The sequence below is a fragment of the Emydura macquarii genome, unplaced genomic scaffold (genome assembly GCF_026122565.2).
Source record: "Emydura macquarii macquarii isolate MOO-44397 ecotype Brisbane River unplaced genomic scaffold, CSIRO-AGI_Emac_v2 contig_2452, whole genome shotgun sequence".
Taxonomy (NCBI): Eukaryota; Metazoa; Chordata; order Testudines; family Chelidae; genus Emydura; species Emydura macquarii.
In genome coordinates, this window is record NW_027132589.1 from 1,285,776 (window position 1) to 1,304,588 (window position 18,813).

The 18,813-nt window shown below is 42.4% G+C and overlaps 1 long non-coding RNA gene across 1 annotated transcript in view; it reads left to right on the forward strand.

The window, feature by feature from the left end:
* The first annotated feature begins 581 nt into the window (after window positions 1-581).
* The window catches only part of LOC137162678 (uncharacterized), a 35,613-nt gene continuing 17,381 nt past the window's right edge, over window positions 582-18,813 (forward strand). Inside the window, exon 1 of the long non-coding RNA XR_010922464.1 lies at window positions 582-646. This is a non-coding gene — a long non-coding RNA (uncharacterized lncRNA). The remainder of the gene's footprint in view (window positions 647-18,813) is intronic.

An 18,813-nucleotide genomic window follows, 5' to 3' on the forward strand; every position in this document is an offset into this window, starting at 1 on the left:
GCAGTTTTGAAACCTCTAGTACAAGAGTTGCCAATAATGTTTTAAGGTAACCCGTAGGCAGCTTCCAGTAGGCAAAAAGTCCTACAGTAATGCAAAGCACCTGTTAAAGTCTGTTCTGCAGTGGACAGAGTAAAGGAGCTTCAAGTTTACTACTTGCTCTTTGAATTTCTGACATAGTTTCATAGGGCTGGATGGCTCCAGTGGCAGCTTTTGGAAATAAAAGTAACTGCTAGGACAAGTACATAAAGCATGTGAAATATGGGTTCAGCTGGGTGAGTTCAACATGTTTTTTGTGCCTGCTGTTCTTGTTACAGGGGTGTGGGTTAAATTTTGGAACTGGCTTTTCCTCATACTTCTGTTCATGCTCATAGCTGTAAGCTAGGACACTGCTAACTGCTTTTGTGTTCCAACAGGCACCATGTCAATATTCAATATCCCCACAGTAGCCCCAGTAGGAAAATTACCCTGCCAAAAATCAGTGTATTCCTCCCTCTCCATCCGTGCACAGACCCCTCACACTCTTTGCATCTGATTGTGAATTGCATTAAAAAGCAAATGTTTTCTAATATTTTTTACGCTACCAGCCAATGGAGAGAGCCAAAATATTTCATCAGAGGGAATAAACGTGTGCACAAGCCCTTTTGTGGTATGTATGCTTCACTCAATGTATCAAAAAGCTGTTTAGAAAACTTAAAGGGAGGGGAGGATGGATTGCTAAAGTCTGTATCGCATCTGTAATTTCTGTAATGTTATGTGGACAGCAGGGTCAGATGTAAAGATAGGGAGGTGATAGTGGTGAATCATTTTAATTGCTGCTTGCTGTTTTGAGAGGAACATGAAATAAGCTTGTAACAGCCTTGGGTAGTATTTCTTTTCCTCCCCTACATACAAAGGGCCAAATTGGGTTCTTGGCTATACCTGTGCAACCCCATAAAAGTCAGCGGGATCATACAGCTGAGAACAGAATTTGGCTCTGTTTTTAAATTATGACTCAAACCTATCAGCTGATAAGGTTCGGTGGCTGTGATGAGTCATTCAGTTCTCAGGTGAACAGCTACGTGCTCCCCATCCTGTCTGCACAGTGCTCTCTTGCAGACCTATTTTTGATGGCTGCTAGTCTAAAAAATGTATAGAGGGGATAGGAACTGAGGTCATTGTACCAGCAGCTGTGCCATGCCCATAATGCTGCAACATTACCATCCTCACCAATTCAACAACCTGGGGCTGGATAGAAAATCTGAGATTTTCAGCCTCAGATTCACACATAAGAGCGAGATGGTGATGAGGGCAGGTCTGTCTCTTTGCTCTTCTCCTAGTCACTGGGAGTAGGTGCTCTCTACTAGCTCCTAGGTGGGTGAGTTTGTGTACACATGGTCTCTCTCTTTCTCTGCTTGTTCTTACTATTTACAGCAGCACCTGCTCTGTGCTAGAGATGCTTCCCAGACATTCCAAAAGGACCTTCCCTGTCCTGAGTAATATTCACAATCTAAGGAAAGACAGCCAAGAAGAAAGGGGAAATACAAAAGGCAAGGGAAATAACAAAAAGGGATTTTTCTAAAAATACAAACGTCATTTGTTCTTACTGGAGGAAGATGGGGAAATTCCACTTTCCCTCTTTGTAGAGAGAGAAAGAAAGCATATCTTCTCTGTGGAAGGATGGGGTAGTAGGCAGACAGGATTTCCATCTAACTCCAAAGGGATACGGGCAGGATGGACCATTTCTTGGATCACCGAGGAGAAAATACAGGTGCAGTTGCCCCAAACTGTGATGAGTGAAGAGAGCAATACCTTTATTAAACAGCATGAGTATCAGTATTCTTTGGTGAGGCAGATATTTCTAGTTTAATATCAATGCAAATAATAGTCAGTTGCCAGATGAGCTTCTCACTCGATCCTTAATATGTTACTAAGACCAGGAAGTACTAGAGAAGCCCAGCTCAATGATTCTAGCTTAACCAGGACATTCAGAAAAGGATTCCCTCTCCTCCGCACTATACAGGCGGATGGGGACAGAAGATCCCCATAACTGATTTTTGATAATATGTTAACAAGATGCCTGAGGTAGGTCTGGTGGGGAATACATTTCAAGGCACTGAGGGCCTGATTTTTCAGACACCCTGAGCACTCACTGCTCCAGCCAAAGTCAATGGGAGCTTCAGGTGCTCAGAATCTCTGAAAATCCCTCCTCCTCCTCCTGATGGCAAATCCCAAAAGGATGTAGCCTCCTTGCAGATTGAACACACCCAGACTGAACTCTGCTAAGATGGTGGTTTGACTGGATATTCAGTTTATGTCCATCACCGACAATCTTGTCTCACCAATGAAGGTTTTGATGCTGATGTGATTGCCGGCTTTTCCTATGAAGCAGCGTTCCTTGATACACATGCTTCAGAATTCAGTGGTCTTTCATTCTAATATGTCTGTACCAAGAAAACCTCTGAAACCAAACCAGTGTTGATGGAGATGGCTGCTGGGTTTGATTTTTGATAAGCATGGGAAGCCTGAAGATACCAAGCCTCATTTTGTGACAACTAAGATTTGCTCACATTTAAGTGAGTTATTAAAGTAAGGCTGAAAGGAGACTCTGGAAATACCGATGTAATGTTGGAAACAATCTAGTAAAGCTGGGAATGGTGCTATGTGCTCTTAGCTTCTACACACAACCCTGCTTGTCCTAAAAGAAATCACATCTTCAGGAAGGGAAATTGGTTATAAATGACAGATTTGGGGAAAAGACAAGCAATTAAAGAGAAATATTGTTTGATGAGTAAAAATCAGTAATATTGACCATTATGCATGATCCGAAAGGACGGAAGTCACTGGTTTGATTCATGTTCTACAATGTGCTACCAGCATCTAATAAATATAGCCTCCTTTTAGTTTCACCACACACAACATCTAGAGACACATCCCAGGCATTGGGTTGGTTTGTCACCATATTGTGAGCCAAATACTCTGTTGGGGTTGACTTCAATGGAGTTTCATCCATTTACACCAACATAGAATTTTGCCCTTTGTCTCAACCCCTGACTCTTGATAATTATTTCAAGTCTGTCATTGTGGATCCAGTCGTTTGGACAGCCATGTCTTGACTGGGTTTTTGGGGAAAAAGTAACTGGATTTTTCCACTGAATGAGTCCTTCAGCTGCTTAACTTAGAAATAAAATACACGAGAAAAACCCATCCAGGAAGAATTCATTGCAATAATAATATTGTTTGTTGATTGCTAGTAATTTCAGTGTCAAGTCTGAATCAACAAATAGGGCTGGAGTAAGTGCTGGAGTTATGGTGCCAGATCCTCAGCTGATGAAGATTGATGTAGCTCCATTGAGTTGGGCCTATGATGTTTCCTAAACAATTTTTATTCAGCTCCTCATTATCTTGGCTCATTTGTACTGTTTTCACTTCTCTTTTCTTTGTTTCCAGTGCCTTTGAACATTGTCTCCAGATGAATTCCTTTCCCACTTATGCAGGATAGTTGTCTCTTGTTATAGGCTAAGGTAGCATTCACAGACCTGTCTACCACCAGCATTTAGTGTGAGATTCCAGACTTTGACTTTCTTTGGTACATGGCAGCTGCAGCTATCTCAGTACTGAATGGAATACAAGAGAAATAGGAAAATGGGTCCTCCTCAGCTTTGCAGCCTGCCTGGAGGCTTGAGTCAATTGTTATTCAGATTCAGTTAAAACAGAGGTGGTATTATTTCCCTGACCTCTATCCCTTTGTTTCTGTGCCACTGTCCTACCTAGTCACTAGGAGAGAGTACATTCTTCCAGCAGCCAGAGGAAGACGATGACCCTCTCATTCTTAGCCGTGAGAAGGAAGAGGAGTCACCCAATTTATCCCATCTACTACTGCCAATCTGCTCACATTCTTTTGTGTGAATTTGGTGCTGAGAATAAATTTAATTTGTTCTCATACCAGTTCCATCATCTGATTGTTGAATTCTGGTGGCCGTTAGTGGTGCTGTAATATTGGGAAGGTGCAGCTGGTACAATAACTCTTATTCCTCTCTGTCTATGAGCTCTTCCATCTAGCAGCTACCAAAAATAGGTTTGTGGTAAAGGAAAGAATGGAGTCCAGATACCAAGAAAATATTAGGCCTTTCCAGGCAGGTGTGTGGTCAGGACAACATGGTAGACTGTATCTTTTAAACATTAATATTCTCAATCAAAACCAGATAGTGATACAATATCATAGGCAAGTCAGGGGGTTCTGAATATGACATTTCACATAGCTAGTTCCTTTTTAATTTTTTTTTAAATTTCTTTTTTTCTTTTTTTCTTTTAGAAAATCTAGTAACTGCCAACTACTGGCTTTGTTTAAAGGATTACTTTGCACTATGGCTTTGGTTTTTTTAAAAATCCCACAATGATGCGTTATGTTGAGCTGGCAAACTGAGATTAGAGAGGTATAAAATGGGATTATGAACTAAACCAGTGCATGAAAATGATGAATCCTGTATGGCAAAGGATTCAACTGTTTGGAGCTACTATATCAATCACAATTAAGCAACCTGATTAACCAGACCAACTCTTTGGTGCCTCCTTGTGAGAGTATGGAAGAGGAGGACATAGGTGGTTCTCTGTGCTAGGTCCTATCCTTGACTGGTGTAAAGTGAAGTCCAATGAAGCTATGCTGACTTGCACCATGTGAGGATCTGGCCCACTATTTTCCTACATTATATTTGCTTGGCCTCTCTTACAAACCCCATTTACTCAACCGAGAAATGAAACTTTCAAAACACCTAAGTTATTTAGGAGTGTAAAGCTGTTAAGAGTCAGTGGGATTTAGGCACCTCTGAACATTTTACCCATGGTTTTTTCTCATTACAAAGGATAGTTGTAGGAAATCATTGAGGGTGATGGCAAAGGTGGTTGTTGTTGTTTTTTTGCTGGTTCCTATTCTGATATTCCCATTTGATTTATCTTAATTTAATTCATCTTCAGAGTGAAGAGAAAGCACATTAGGAAACTTTTCTCCTCCTCCTTAAATAGAGACTGTGCCTATCATTATGCCCTGCTATGCATTCCTTCCTCTCCATTCCTGGAGTCTAGGGAGGAGATGGGATGAGCAGAGGGATGCACGCTACACACATTGCATATCCTGAAACCAGTGCAGAATCTGCTCCCAAGATAATACAGCCTGAGGCTGATTACCTTTTGTGCAGATGTTCTCCATGCCACAGAACATCTCTCTTAGTGTGGGTTCTTGGGGTCAGTGGGGAAAGCACTGCCCAGAGTTGTGCTGACAGGAAGAGGGAAGAGCTGCAAGAGTCCAGGAGGCATAGTGGAGGCATACGACTTCCCTGGCTTTAGCAGATCTCTGAGAGCTGGATTCCTGGCTTCCAAACTCCTTGCCCATTCTGCAGGGCATGGGGAAAGCAAACTCTGCCCACCACTTACATAATACTAGGATATGGGGTTTTTCCATGGTTGGGGTTTGGCTCTACGTTCTCTGTTATACTGGTGTTGATCTAAGGTTACTCCCTTGGAGCCAGGAGTGTTCCTTCAGATTGACACCAGTGTTAATAAGAGCAGAATCTCGGTGACAGAATGCATGTTACTGGAATGTCAGTGCAGCAGTATCTTTCAGAATCTGCACTAAGTGTGTGTGCACCTGTATGGTTTATCAGGCAGCTCTTTACTTTATGACTTGATAACTAACAATTCGTATTTGCTTTAATAATTTTCACATCACATCATACTTGTTCTGCCTTCCAAGTTTACAACAACTGTACTGTGTTTTCTTAGAACAAAGAACTATGGGACTGCAGAACTTCTGAGTGGTTTTTGTGAGGATGTGTTTTATTTCAGTGGTACTTTCCAAACCGTCCTCTGTCATTTTACACGTTGCTTTAATTTACTGTAGTCATTATTAAAGCTGTAGTATTCTCTAAGTCTGGAGAAATGAGCACAGGGTTGAAAGTCTGGAGGTCCTGAGTTCTAATCCTGGCTCTGCCAGTGACTTTTTGAGTATTCTTGGGCAAGTCACTTTGGCTGGTCTGTCCATATACTCACTTGGAAATTATGGGATTATGATACTTTTGCATCTGCCTCACAAAGGGGTTGTAAGGGTGGATTTTTAAATGTCTGTATGATGCTTTGAACAAGGAAGTGGCTAGAGCATTGGACTGGGACTCAAAGATTTGGATTCCAGTTTGGTTCTGCTATTGATGTATAGAGCGACCTCGGGCAAGTCACTTCCCTACTCTGTGCCTCTGTACAAAGGCGATCAGTATATTATCCCCATTTCAAAGCACTTGGAGATCTACTGGGAAAAAGGGCTATAGAAGAGCTAGATATTTATTATTATTTACTAATATATGTTAATATTTTATTTCACAAAATATATTAATCAAACTAACTTTTTGCCTGTGAAGAATATAAAATCTCTGGGGGAAAAAGTTGAAAGTCAAACTTTCTGCCCGTGTTTTTCTTATTTCATGTGTGTGGAGGGAAACTTGAGAGAGGTGAATGTGGTCAAGTGAATGATCTTGCTGAGGTCAGGATAACAGTGCTGGAAGGCAAATGATGGTGGGGGACTTGCCTGGAGCCAGCTTTCCTGCTTTTAAACTCTCTGGCTTTCTCAGGCTGAACATGGTCAGCCCACTTCTCTTGTGCAAGTTATTTTTTTCTTATCAGCCCTCACTTGTGCCTGAGCAAATGGTATGACGTTGGTTCAACGATGTGACCTTAGTTTCCACTACATAGGTTAAAGAGCCCCGGCTGTGTAAATGCAGGGAGAGTTAGCTCGTAGAAGGGAACATGCATTAATCTGTTCTGTTTGGCTTCTTTTGGAGGTGGCATTTAGGGGCTTTATGGTAAAAAGTAAAATAATGAAATAGATCCAAAATTCTGTGGTTTTTAATTGAGCAAAGTTCTGACTGAATTAGTGGGAGTTTTGCTTCATTAAGGGCTGCAGAATTTGGCCCATGGTGCTTTAGGACTCTAATTACTCCCATTCAAATCAGTGGTAAAACTAAAAATAGACACACACAAAACCAAATAATCAAACCATGGGGCAGGTTTTGAGCTGCAAATCTGCCCTTTGCACGGCTTTTGGCATCTCAAATAGATTGTAAAGCAAGAAATCTCCCTACCGAGGGATTCCCCTGGGGCGGGGGAGGCCTCAGCTGGCATAGCACTGGCTTAGAAAGATCCTACACACACCCTCAATATTCCCCAGTGTTGAGGGCAGAGAGGGGTCAGATGTGACTGGAGTGTGCTGTGCTGTGGCAATTCCTTGCCGGCAGACACCTCTATGGGGGCTATTACCAGCTGTCACGCTTTAGAGTGGCCCCTAGATGTAGAATTGGCCCTATGATCAACTGAGAATTTGTCCCAATAATTTAGAACAAGGATCTCACAACTCCTGTAAGGAACCGGAAAGAGGAAATGTTGTATGAGGAAGGCGGGGTAGAGGAAGAGAGAGCCAAAGTTAAAGTGATTAAGATGTAAATAAGTTTGGCAAAGCAAAACCTTTCTTTTCACTGGAATTGCTTTCTGCGTGTTTTTGAAGGTACAGATGACCGTGAACCTTATTCTGCCTGGAATGGTTAGCGCCTCTCCTCAAGACCACAAGAATCTGAGCTCCACGTTAGCCTGAGCAATCAAGACAACAGCATAATGGGACTTTTGTGTCTCTACTAAAGAGGCCTCCCATTAAATTGCTTGTAGGTCTTCAGAAAGGTCAATCAAAGCTTAAGCAACCCCCTGTTGTTTGACAACTTCAGAGCTCAAACTCCCTGGTCCTGGAGACCTCCGCTCTTTGAAGAGGGGGGAAGTTTAATTACCTTTTGAAAGCTGGCAGGATGCAAGGATGTTTTCTTTCTTTTGTGTGAGTCCAGCAAGTTACTATTTTGGTACATGAGAGCCAGCAACCCGCCACCTGGGAGGAGACAGTCCTTTCCTCTGACCTGCTGTCAGAAGAATAGCAGAAGCAATAGGGGATTTGCTAAGGTGAGCCTCGCACAGGAAGGAAGCATTGACAGTGGGATGCTTATGGAAGGAGAGGCAAAAAACTTCTATGCCTTTTTAAGTATCTATACCTTTCTGCTTTTAAAAAAAATCTTTATTTTATCCCATTTGTTTTGCTTTTAAGGAAGACATCAATGCATTGGAGGAAATAGACCGCTGTCACTTAAATTTGCTTTTTATCATCAAAGAACTGGAAAGCTGATTGCAGAAGTTTTAATTGTTACAATTGTAATACATCTGCTCCCTCAGAGGTGCAGCCTTTCACAGCATTTTGTGTGTTCCAACTGTGTGTGTATTTACACACACACACGAGTTGGAACACACGAACATATATAAAGGATTTTGTGCATCTCTCTCTCACACATATACCCTCTTCCCTCCCCCCCCCAGAAAACAAAAGCATTTGAATTTGTGGCATCTAAACAAGCTAAGAACAAGCTGCCTAGGGAGAAATATTCTCAAGTGCTTGAAAATAAACTTGGATGGCATGCCTAGGATAGTATATGTTAACAGAAATGTTAGTAAGGTGCTCTTACCCACAGTACATACATTGCAAAGGTATGTATGTCACATTTATCTGCTAAACATAAATGTGACGTACAGAAAGGGGATGTACTTCTGGAAAGGATAATTTAGCAGGAGGACAAATGTAGATGTACAGAGAGCCAAGTCTGTCCAAGAGCCAAAGGGTATCCTATCCTAACTTAATGCACTGCTACCTGCAACTGGAGTAGACAATATAGCATCCGTTCCTCCTCCAGTTGGAATCTATAGGAAATTTGTCATTGACTTGGCAGGAGGGGCTAGTGGATATGGTGTTGGAGTGGGACTCATTAGATCTAGATTCCATTCATGGCTTAGACATTGAATTTCTGTTTTCTCTTGGGTGAGTCACTTGGTCTGTCTGTATCTGGAGGGTGGGAATGGTAATGCTGACTTGCTATTGTAAGCACTTTGAGATCTATGGATGAAGAGTTCTACATAAGGGCCTGGTCCAATGCTCAAAGATTCTCTGACTTCAACGGGCAATGGATCATGTGCTAATTGCTAAGTATTATTTAGTGGGACTTGGCCTGTATTGGGTAATGTTTTCCAGGATATTTCAGGTTCTGAAAATGAGATAAACCAACTGTGTAGGATATGAAGCCCATCCATCCGAGCCTAACTTCAAGCAGGTTTGTGTGTCTATTGCCATATGAGCAAAGATATTTCCCCTTACCCCAGTTGGAAATAGGTGTACTTTAATTTCTGTTAGTGTGTGAACATTGAGGTGTATTTTTGCCATATAACACACTATAACAATTTCACAGTGAGCTTATCGGACAACATGTTGCCTTTGTGCCAAAAATGAAAACCATGGACACCTATATTCAGCTGGGAAAACCCCAGTCACAGTTCCCAGCTCAGCTAAAGAACTGAAGCAACAGTCTGACAAAGTGCTCTGAGGTCCCTGCCTCATTTTTTTTTAACAGGCTAGATTTATTGGAGAATCATCCAGTTTACTAATCTCCCTCAACTCTTCATTCCTCTAGAGCCTTGATAGCTGGCCAGGCCTATGATTTGTCATAGTTTCTCTTTTGTCGTATGCAAGTTTCTATGTGCATTTAACTTTCATGCACAAAGAGCGAGGTTGTGGTTGATGCTGCGCGGGATTCATGGAGGAAGCAGACCACAGGTAATCAGCAGGGGGATTGACTGCCCCGCTGGTGGCACTGAACTCCCAAAGAGTGGAGCAAAATGGGGGTGGGCCTGCAATGACCGATCTAGGATTGATAAGAGCAAGAGTGTGCTGAACCCTGTGAAGGGATGTAGGAGTCCCACTGCACTCCCAATAGGCTGTTTAATCTGTGTAATCTATCATTGCACAAATCACCAGGTATCTGAGCACTAAGACAACCAGACTGCCTCTGGGATCCGTCAGAAATGCATAGCCCCTTATTCCTCTGCAATGCAGACTATGGCATTAAAGCCACAGCGTAGCCCAAAGACTTCATTAAGTGGAGAAAAACAAAAGAGTTCACGATGATGAAAAATATTGCAGGTCAGGACAAACCAAAACTGAACCTAGTAAAATGTCTGAGGCACGTGTTGTTGGTTGTTGTCCTTCATGATAGAAGATGACAGTTTTACATCTTGTGAGTACGGTTGTGGCTATAAAGACCAACGTGCGAGTGTCAGTCCTTTCCACATGAAGTGCGTAGCTGGCTCGATGCTGAGGAAGGCATTACAGTTTGTGCCTGCTGGGTCTGATGCTGTTTATGACTCAGCCTGTGGGACTCAAAATACATACGGCGGTTAATCTCGAACCGTGTAACCACATCATTGACTGCTGCTTGCCAGCATGATCTGTCGGGCAGCTGTCAACATCAATGTTGCACGGCTTCATGTTATGCTTCAGTGTGTCCTTGAAGCATTTCTTCTGGCTGCCTTTTCTTCGGTTGCCCACTTTCTGTTTGCCATACAATAACTACTTTGGCATTTGGGTTCTGTCCATCCTCAACATGTGCCCAGCCCGACGTAATTGCCACGAGCTAAGCATGGCTTCAATCCCTGGGAGTGATTATATTCCAGAATCTCATTCCTGGTAACTTTATCCTGCCATTTGATGCAGAACATGGTGCGCAGAGGTCCCGAATGGAATTTATCTGAATGCTTAATGTGATGCCTGTAGCAGGTCCAGGTGTTGTACCCATATAACAAGTGGAACAGCACAATTGCTTTATAGACTTTTAATTTGGTGTGATGCTTAAAATCATGTTCCTGCCAGACTCAGTCTTATATTCTACCTGCCATCTGATAAACTAGTTTTGTTGATACGACTTGTCAGCTCCTTGTCTATTGTAACTTCATTTGACAATATACTACCAAGATAGCGGAAGTATGGAACAGCATTCAGCCGTGTGTTGCTGTTGGTGCCTCTTGGTTTCAGGTAGCATTTCCTTCGTGCAGGCTGATATACGACCTCTGTCCTTTTCAGAGTGTTAGCCCATATCTTTCTGCAGCTTCTGCATACCTGTCTGTAACCAATTGTATATCTTCCACAATATGTGCCTCTGGAGCGGTGGTTTTCAAACTTCATTGCACTGCGACCCCCTTCAGACAACAAAAATTGCTACAGGACCCTGGGACAGGGGAACCGAAGCTTGAGCCTGAGCCCCAACACGCTGGGCAGGGGGGACAAAATCTAAGGGCTTCAGCCATGGGCAGGGGGGCTGTAACCTGAGCCCCACCTCCGAAGCCTGAGTCCAGCCCTGGGATTAGATTATAATGGGGTCACAAGCCACATTTTGAGAACCACTGCTCTAGAATACCATCATAGGCACATAGTAACTCATGAACAATTGCCTCAAAGACCTTGAAAGAGCATAGCCTGAAGAGATTAAATAATTTTCCAAAGGATCGGAATTTGTATCTTGGTACTGGCCTTCAGGTGTCTTGTGGCATTGTTGAGCATTGCTGCATAGAAGAGATTAAATAAGAGTGAACTGATTGCGCAGCCCTGCTTCGTGCCATCAGTGATAGGAAATGGGTCAGAGCGAACACCATCTGTGCCGACTCTTCCGAGCATTCCATCATGAAACAGGCTCAGAATGTTGGTGAATTTTTCTGGACAACCAAATTTACGTAATAATTGCCAAAGCCCAAGTCTAATGACTGCGTCAAATGCCCATGGTCAACGAAGACCGTGTAAAGGTACTGTTGCTGTTTTGTGTTAATATTAATGCTAGCCACAAAGTGTGTTGCACCATAATTTCTCCACGAGCTGCACTCTAACTGTAAAAGAGCTCCGTGCGGCTTGCGAGCCACAGTTTGGCCACACCTGATATACATCTTTCAAAGCAGCACAGAAGTCTTTAGTCACATGCCTTGGTATTCCACCATTGATCCTTCATGTCTCTAAGCTTAGATTGGATGTCATGACACAGATTCTTGTATGTTATAATTGTGCTTAGAGGGACATGGGATACAAGAATTTGATGATGCATCTCATGTATTTTAGTGAGTAGCTGTTGAACTTCTGGATCATTCTCATTAAATCAGTTTTGATGACATTGTTTTGCTGTATCCAAGGTGGCGAGAGCAACTTGATATACCATGTCATGAAAAATTGCCCATTCACAGTTTACATTAGCATTAGTAAGGTCAGACAAAGCTGTGGTAATGTTATTATGGAGCTGCGCTCATGTAGCTCCATCTTGTAATTGCTTTACATGAAGATGCCTGATTGGCTTAGATGATGCCTTGCGATGCATTTGCTTGTATTACTAGTAATAGTTTGGAGAGGATTATGCGATGGCTTGTCCAGCAGTCTGCTGTGCACAAGTCTGAAGTGATTTATATATCCTGTAGATCTCGTTGCTGGACGATGATGTTGTTGGTAAGACATCATCATTTTGGATATTAAGTGCATCCATGAAGTTTTCTTTTCGTTTGATGTGGGGTGGGGGAAAGGTATTTGTGATTGCTAATTGCCACATGACACACATACTACGTAGCAGAGTAGCAGAGTCTATTGCTTTTCTCTTTCCAGTCCCATGCTGTCCCATAGCAGGCTGCCAGATTACCACATTGCTTCCATACCCCTTATGTTTCAATGGGAACCATAAAAAACCATAGTACGATCATTCATGCCTTTGGGTAGACTTATGAGCCTGGAAGCAGTGGAGTTGCTAATGGCAAAACCAGTGCTAATAGTTGTGCCCCTGAGGATGGGTGACTTTGCCAGGAGAATGTGTGCCCTGCACTGATCTCTGAAAGTTGCCCTTTGTCAGAGAGCCTGAGAGTGGCAGTGTCAACCCTATACCTGGCCAGTTTTCTTGTAACAAGTGCGGTGCTCTCATAGGTTGGCTTGGAGTAGAGTTGTTGCATCAAATCCTAACATTCCATGAAGCTAATTATAACTGAGAAGAGAGCAGGGCCTTGGGGGGAGAGGCTTTGAGGTCTGGTCACCAGCAATTAGAAAGATGGCAACCCTAATCACTACATTGATCACTGGCACTAGATGCATCACACAGGCCAGTGCCACTTACCAAGCCTTGGCACTAACCAGCCCAGAGGCATATAGAACTGTGACTATACCAAGAAAATAAGCTGTCATAATTTTTAAGATTTGTAGCTCTGCAAAATAATGGAATCAAACAGAATCCCAGAGAGAGAGAATTCACCCAAACCCCAAATCCTGACCACCCAGTGCTTATGTTAACCAGAAGATGATTAGTATTTGTATTCTACACAGAAAAAATGCTCAAAAAGGAATGAGAGCACACTGTGCAAACTTTGACTACTCATACCATGAGCTATAGGCCAAGAATTACTTGCCAGAATTATTCAGTGAATAAGTTGGAATAGTGAATAATGTTGACAAAAAATCAGAAGTAAATTTTTGTCAAGTTATTTATAGTGAATTATATGCTCAACTCTAATAATTAATGCTCTATTTTTATTTATTATTTATATTTTCGTCGGGTGTAGGTGCACATTGTGCTAGGCACTGTCCAAAAACAGAACGAAGAGACAGTCACGGCCCCAAAGAGTTTACACACAATGTATATTTAATTAAAATGAATGCCCCAGATAATCCCATGCTCTCAACTACATCTCATCCCTCATCCCTATTTCTGTTTCTTCCACCTCTTTCCCCATATCAGCTTTTCAACTGGAACCGCATATACTTTTAAACCTTCCAATAGCAGCCCTATAGCAGTCACAATAAACACAGATAGCCACAGGCCTCTTTAGCTGGCGCTTAGGTGCTACAATCGAATCTGCCTACAGAAGGAGAGAAGGTTTACAAAGATGAGCTTTGTAAACAGGGCTGCTGAATCCCCCTCCCACAAATATTTGCCAGGTTGGTGGGGGGGGGGGGGGGGGGGGGAAGGAGGACACACTGCACACTAAAGCTGTTTAGGATTGTTTATCTTCTCTTTCTTATTATGTTTTTTGTTTGTTTGGGTGTGACACATAAGATACAATCAGTGCTGATTCTGAGGTTGTAGGCTATGGAGCAACCATGAGGAATCCCAAACTCTTGTTACTGGCAGAGTTACTAAATAAACAGCAGCAACACCTACTTGTGTGGGTGGCAATTAATCAAACCAATCAGCTCGATCTACTAGCAAAGCCCTTTTTTTCCCCTTTTGTTTCGTGCCTCCTCCCATTGGCGTGTTTCCTGGTTGTTCCTTCTGCAGGCAGCAGCACTTCTGCTCACTTAAGCAGTAGGTCAAATGCCTTTAGAACTGGGTTATATAATTTTCCTAGCTCCTCTTCTCTTATTGGCTGACCAAAGTGGGCATTGCGTGTAGTAAATTCAGTTTAGTACAGGACACTCGACCTACATTTTACTCTTTTTTTTTAGCACATAAAGGTCTACATTCCCTAAGGGTCCATGCTGGTGAGCTGAAGGGGGCTTGCAGGAAAGGGTTAAGGGGAAGGGAGAGCAAAGCTCCAATTTTCCTGCTAAACTTGGAGGGAGCATTCCTTCTCTTCTCCTTCTGGTGGGTTTGCCAATGATCAGTGAACCTTCCTCCAGCTTCCTTACTAGCTGGTGAACCGAGGACTTGCCAGGCAGGGGAATTTGAGGTGGGAGTGGCAGTAGGCGCTGGTGCCTGGCTTGGGAGCACTAGGGTTCAGAATCTGCATGCCAAGAGGTGGAACATCAGAAGCACATGCTGGGAGAGGAAAAGAGGTTGCAGCTGCAAGTCTCTAAGTCTCTACCTGCCTTGTGAAAGTCTCCCTGGTGGCTCCCCTTCCCCTCTGGGGGGAAAGGCAGACTAAATAACACACACTTTGCAGCCAAGTAGGCTTTTGAAAGATAGGACTGATAGGACTGCCTCAAACCTTTATCAGTTGTAAGAAATAATATGAAATATTTAAAAGAATATTGAGAGAAAGACAGTCCCCTCCCAATATCCTTCCTACCACCCCCGATTCCCCCCCATTTTTTGTTTTTTATTCTTTGTTTTGACATCCATACAGAATCTCTATTTTGGTTACATCTGAAGAATGGCATTTGTAGCAAGGGAGAAAGGAATGATATACAGTTCCCTAAGTGGAGTCCAGGGAGAAAGCTGTCATGGAAATGCTCACCAGTCCGGCTCCACACAAAACATCATGAAAGGGTGTGATGGGGCACATGGGGTTACATTAAAAAAGACATTTCAGTACTAAATAAAATAACATTGATAGGAATACTATTTTCCCTGGATCATAATACTGTGACTCTCTTATCAGTAATATGTTTTGCAGTTTAAGGGCCTTATTCTCACAATCTCTACTAATGCCAAAGAAGTGACGCCAGGAATGAATTTGGTCCATTTCCCTTAGGGCCGTATGGGGCCATACACAGGATCAACAACTGCTACCCATTTTGAAAGGGCGCAGCACCTAAGCACCTATTGGCTGCCATTTTTCATAGAAGAGGGTGAGGTCATAGTTTCACCTAATTCAGCCACATTTCCTCTGGAGTATCCAGTGTCACCGGTAATGATCTGACTCGCTGGAAACTTGAGCTCAGAAACTACAGGTACCGCAATTCTGGCTGCCCAATGTACTGTGGAACTGGGCTCCCTGCTCTCCCCACCTGAGGACCAGATTTCAGTGGCTGGTTCATTTTTGCACCCTAGGCACCTTTCTCTGCTCTGCAACGAAGCAGTAATTATATTGTTGTACGCAACTGTAACCTAGAAAAATGTCTCATCTAGGAAGAAACTGAAAATGTTAGCAAGTTACGTTTGGTTAAGCAACATTATAGAGAGATAAACTCCAGCTGTAAAACAATACAATTGATTTACATATAATAATTAATCCTTGTAAATTTCCAAATCCTGTCAGGAAAGAGCTGTATGTGCTATTTTCGCTCTCTAATGATACTGATTACTACATGAGGGCGGGGGATAAAAATGGCCAGACAAGAAGATAAATATTCATGGAAGAGCAGTGTGAAATGTTTGGCACAGAATCTGAAGGCAGGCAAAACTCTGGTTTCTATAAAGATTAGAATCTCCGATCTCAAACTAGATTGTCTACACAACAGTCATGGACCTTTTGCTATAAAGTCAGGCCCGGTTGGCTGAAAACCTGATTTTTCCATGCTCAGTGAGATAATTAAAATCCTCACAAAGCCACATTTTTTTTTTATTTGGAGTCAGCTGAATCTCAGGGGTTTGGGTTTGAGCTGACTTTGAGTTTCAAGTTCTTTAGAACCCCAAACTTACATTGAAATGCAAGGGGTGTGCAGGAAATGCAGGACCGTTTCCCCTAACCTTATTTTTCATGCAACTGTAATAGAGAGTTGATCTCGCAGAGCTGCAGAGATCATTTCTGAATAACCAGCAAACTTTTACTGAAACTCAATACATTTAATTTATTTAATGGCACAGGCAACAGTTGACATTGTGGACTTACAATATAGCACAAAGTAGCTTTTAGTATATTAAACAGCTCATTTTATTTGAGTCTTAAACTGGAACCTCTCTGCTCCTTTCATTTGGTTTCATTTCATTGCTAATTGCCCAGGAACTAGCCATAAAACATGAACCCAGTCCTTGGCTCCAGTGGAAAGTGTATTGAATAATACCCCTATGCATCATGGCGCTTGGCAATAGCGAGTTTAATTTAGAGGTGAGATTTATTTCTGTTTGTGTCATAATAACGAATCCATGTTCCTCGAAGCTTTAAAACCTGCATTAGAGAGCAAAGCAAACACTGGGAATGCAACCCAGCAAGTGCCTCATCCAGAGCTCATTGCAGTCCATGGGCATCTTTCTGTTGACTTCAGTGGGCTTTGGATCAGGCCCCAAAGGACGCCGTGGGTACAAGTAATGTGATCGGATGAGTAGAAATCATCTTGAATGGTGGAAATTTGGGTTAGGTCTGTTTTGCATCCAACCCAAGCCCAGAACTGTAGGAGTGAGTCCACACCCAGGCATTCAGATCAGATTCAGGCATTCTTTCACCATCACTGGAATTTAGAGGAGTTTTAGAATTGAGGTTCCAGTTTGAGCCCAGCAAAAGCAGCTTGTAAAACTGCACTGTTCATTTTCCTCCTCTCCATTCTTTCCCACACATCTCCCTAACCTTTTCCCCACCTTTGTCTCCTTTCTTCTTTCTTCTATTCTTCTCCATCCTTTCTGTCCTCCTTTCTTTGAGAACTTATATTTTTATTAATTAATTTCATGTTCTTGCAAGTTGCTTCGTGAGTATCGCTAGATACAGAAGTCCTCTGGTTTTTTACAGATGAGGAACAGCGTAGCAATTTACTCAAACTCTTGGGCTGTCAGTGCATTGAACTAGCTCTTCTTAGACCAATTTTTCTCTGAGAGTAGAAGTTGTTGCTTCCACTACAAATGTTGAGTGATTGACAGGAAGATGAGCAGGAGGATTGGAGGCTTTAAAATGTAAATTCTTTCTCCTAAATGCACGCAGGCTCTGATTTTTGCTGAACAGGTTCAGCCAGCTCTAGTACGGATTAAAATATTTGGTGAGTCAGGAGTATGAAAAATAATTTTTGGATGTTGATCTCAAAACAGCAGGAAGGTAGATTATACACAGACAAAAGGCAGTATAATCTACAGTTAAGCTTCTAACCTGATTTTGGTGACATAAATGTTCTTTATATGCTTATCTGTTGAAAAGTAAGATCTATGTTGGGTCTCATCCTGTAACCTCTACATCGGAGTGCATATCAGGCCAATGTATGAGCTTGACCTCTTATATGACTACAGAGATAGCAGAGGCCACTGATTGTACATTTTCTGTAGTTGAAACATTTCCTATGAATTCCTTGGCAGCCTATGCTCCCTAAAATCCCAACAGCCTCATACAGCTCTCCCTCTCTCTTTGAATTTTCTATAGCACTCCTGTATCTAAATGCTTTACTTGCCTGCTATATTCTGTATACAAAAACAGATGGAGATTAATTTGCTGTACAAAGGAAGATTAAGTGGTTCTGTTTAGTTTGAGTAAGAAACCTTGTCCCTTTCACCAACAGAAGTTGGTCCACTAAAAGATATTACCTCCTCCACCTTGTCTTTCCAAGGTTATATCTACACACTGCAATTAAAAAACGCATCTGGCCCATGCCAGCTGATTTGGGCTAAGGGGCTGTTTAATTCTGGTGCAGATGTCCAGACTTGGGTTGGCCTCCTGGACTCTATGAGGTGGGAAGGTCCCAGAGCTTGGGCTGCAGCCCAAGCCTGAACATCTACACTGCAATTAAACAGCCCATTAGCCTGAGCCCTGTGAGCACAAGTCAGCTGGCATGGGCCAGCTGCAGGTATCTAATTGCAGTGTAGACATATCCTAAGCAGTCAATAATTTATCTTCTTACCCTTCCCTATAGTGTCTCCAACATTAGATTGGAAGTCCAACAAAAGCAGGCTTCCTTATGAGATTCCTTGCTTCTGGTTAGGAGAGAAATATTATGCAGACCTACAACCCTTACCAGAATGCCCATGAATATAACAACAACATATCAGCCATTATTGTCCATTAACAAATCTATCACATCATCCTCCCATCAACCTGCCTCTTTCCCAAATGCCTGTGAAAATACCATGCTTAAAACATGTCTAGAAGATTCAGAAGTCAGGCCTCTGGTGGATAGCAAAGGAGCAAATTTAAAGCCAAGGAAGCTTCCTGGAAGCCACGTTATGGCCTTGTCTTCACTGTTAAAAAAGCTACTTTTTTTTTTTTTTTTTTTTTAACCTAAGATGTCTAATGCAAGTGAGGTCAAAACTCAGTGAAGACCAGGCATTCTAACTTTACAGCAAGGTAAATTAGATGAGGTCAGCCCTATAGCCCAGGCTGGGGTTCATCTCAGTGAATTTATCTCAC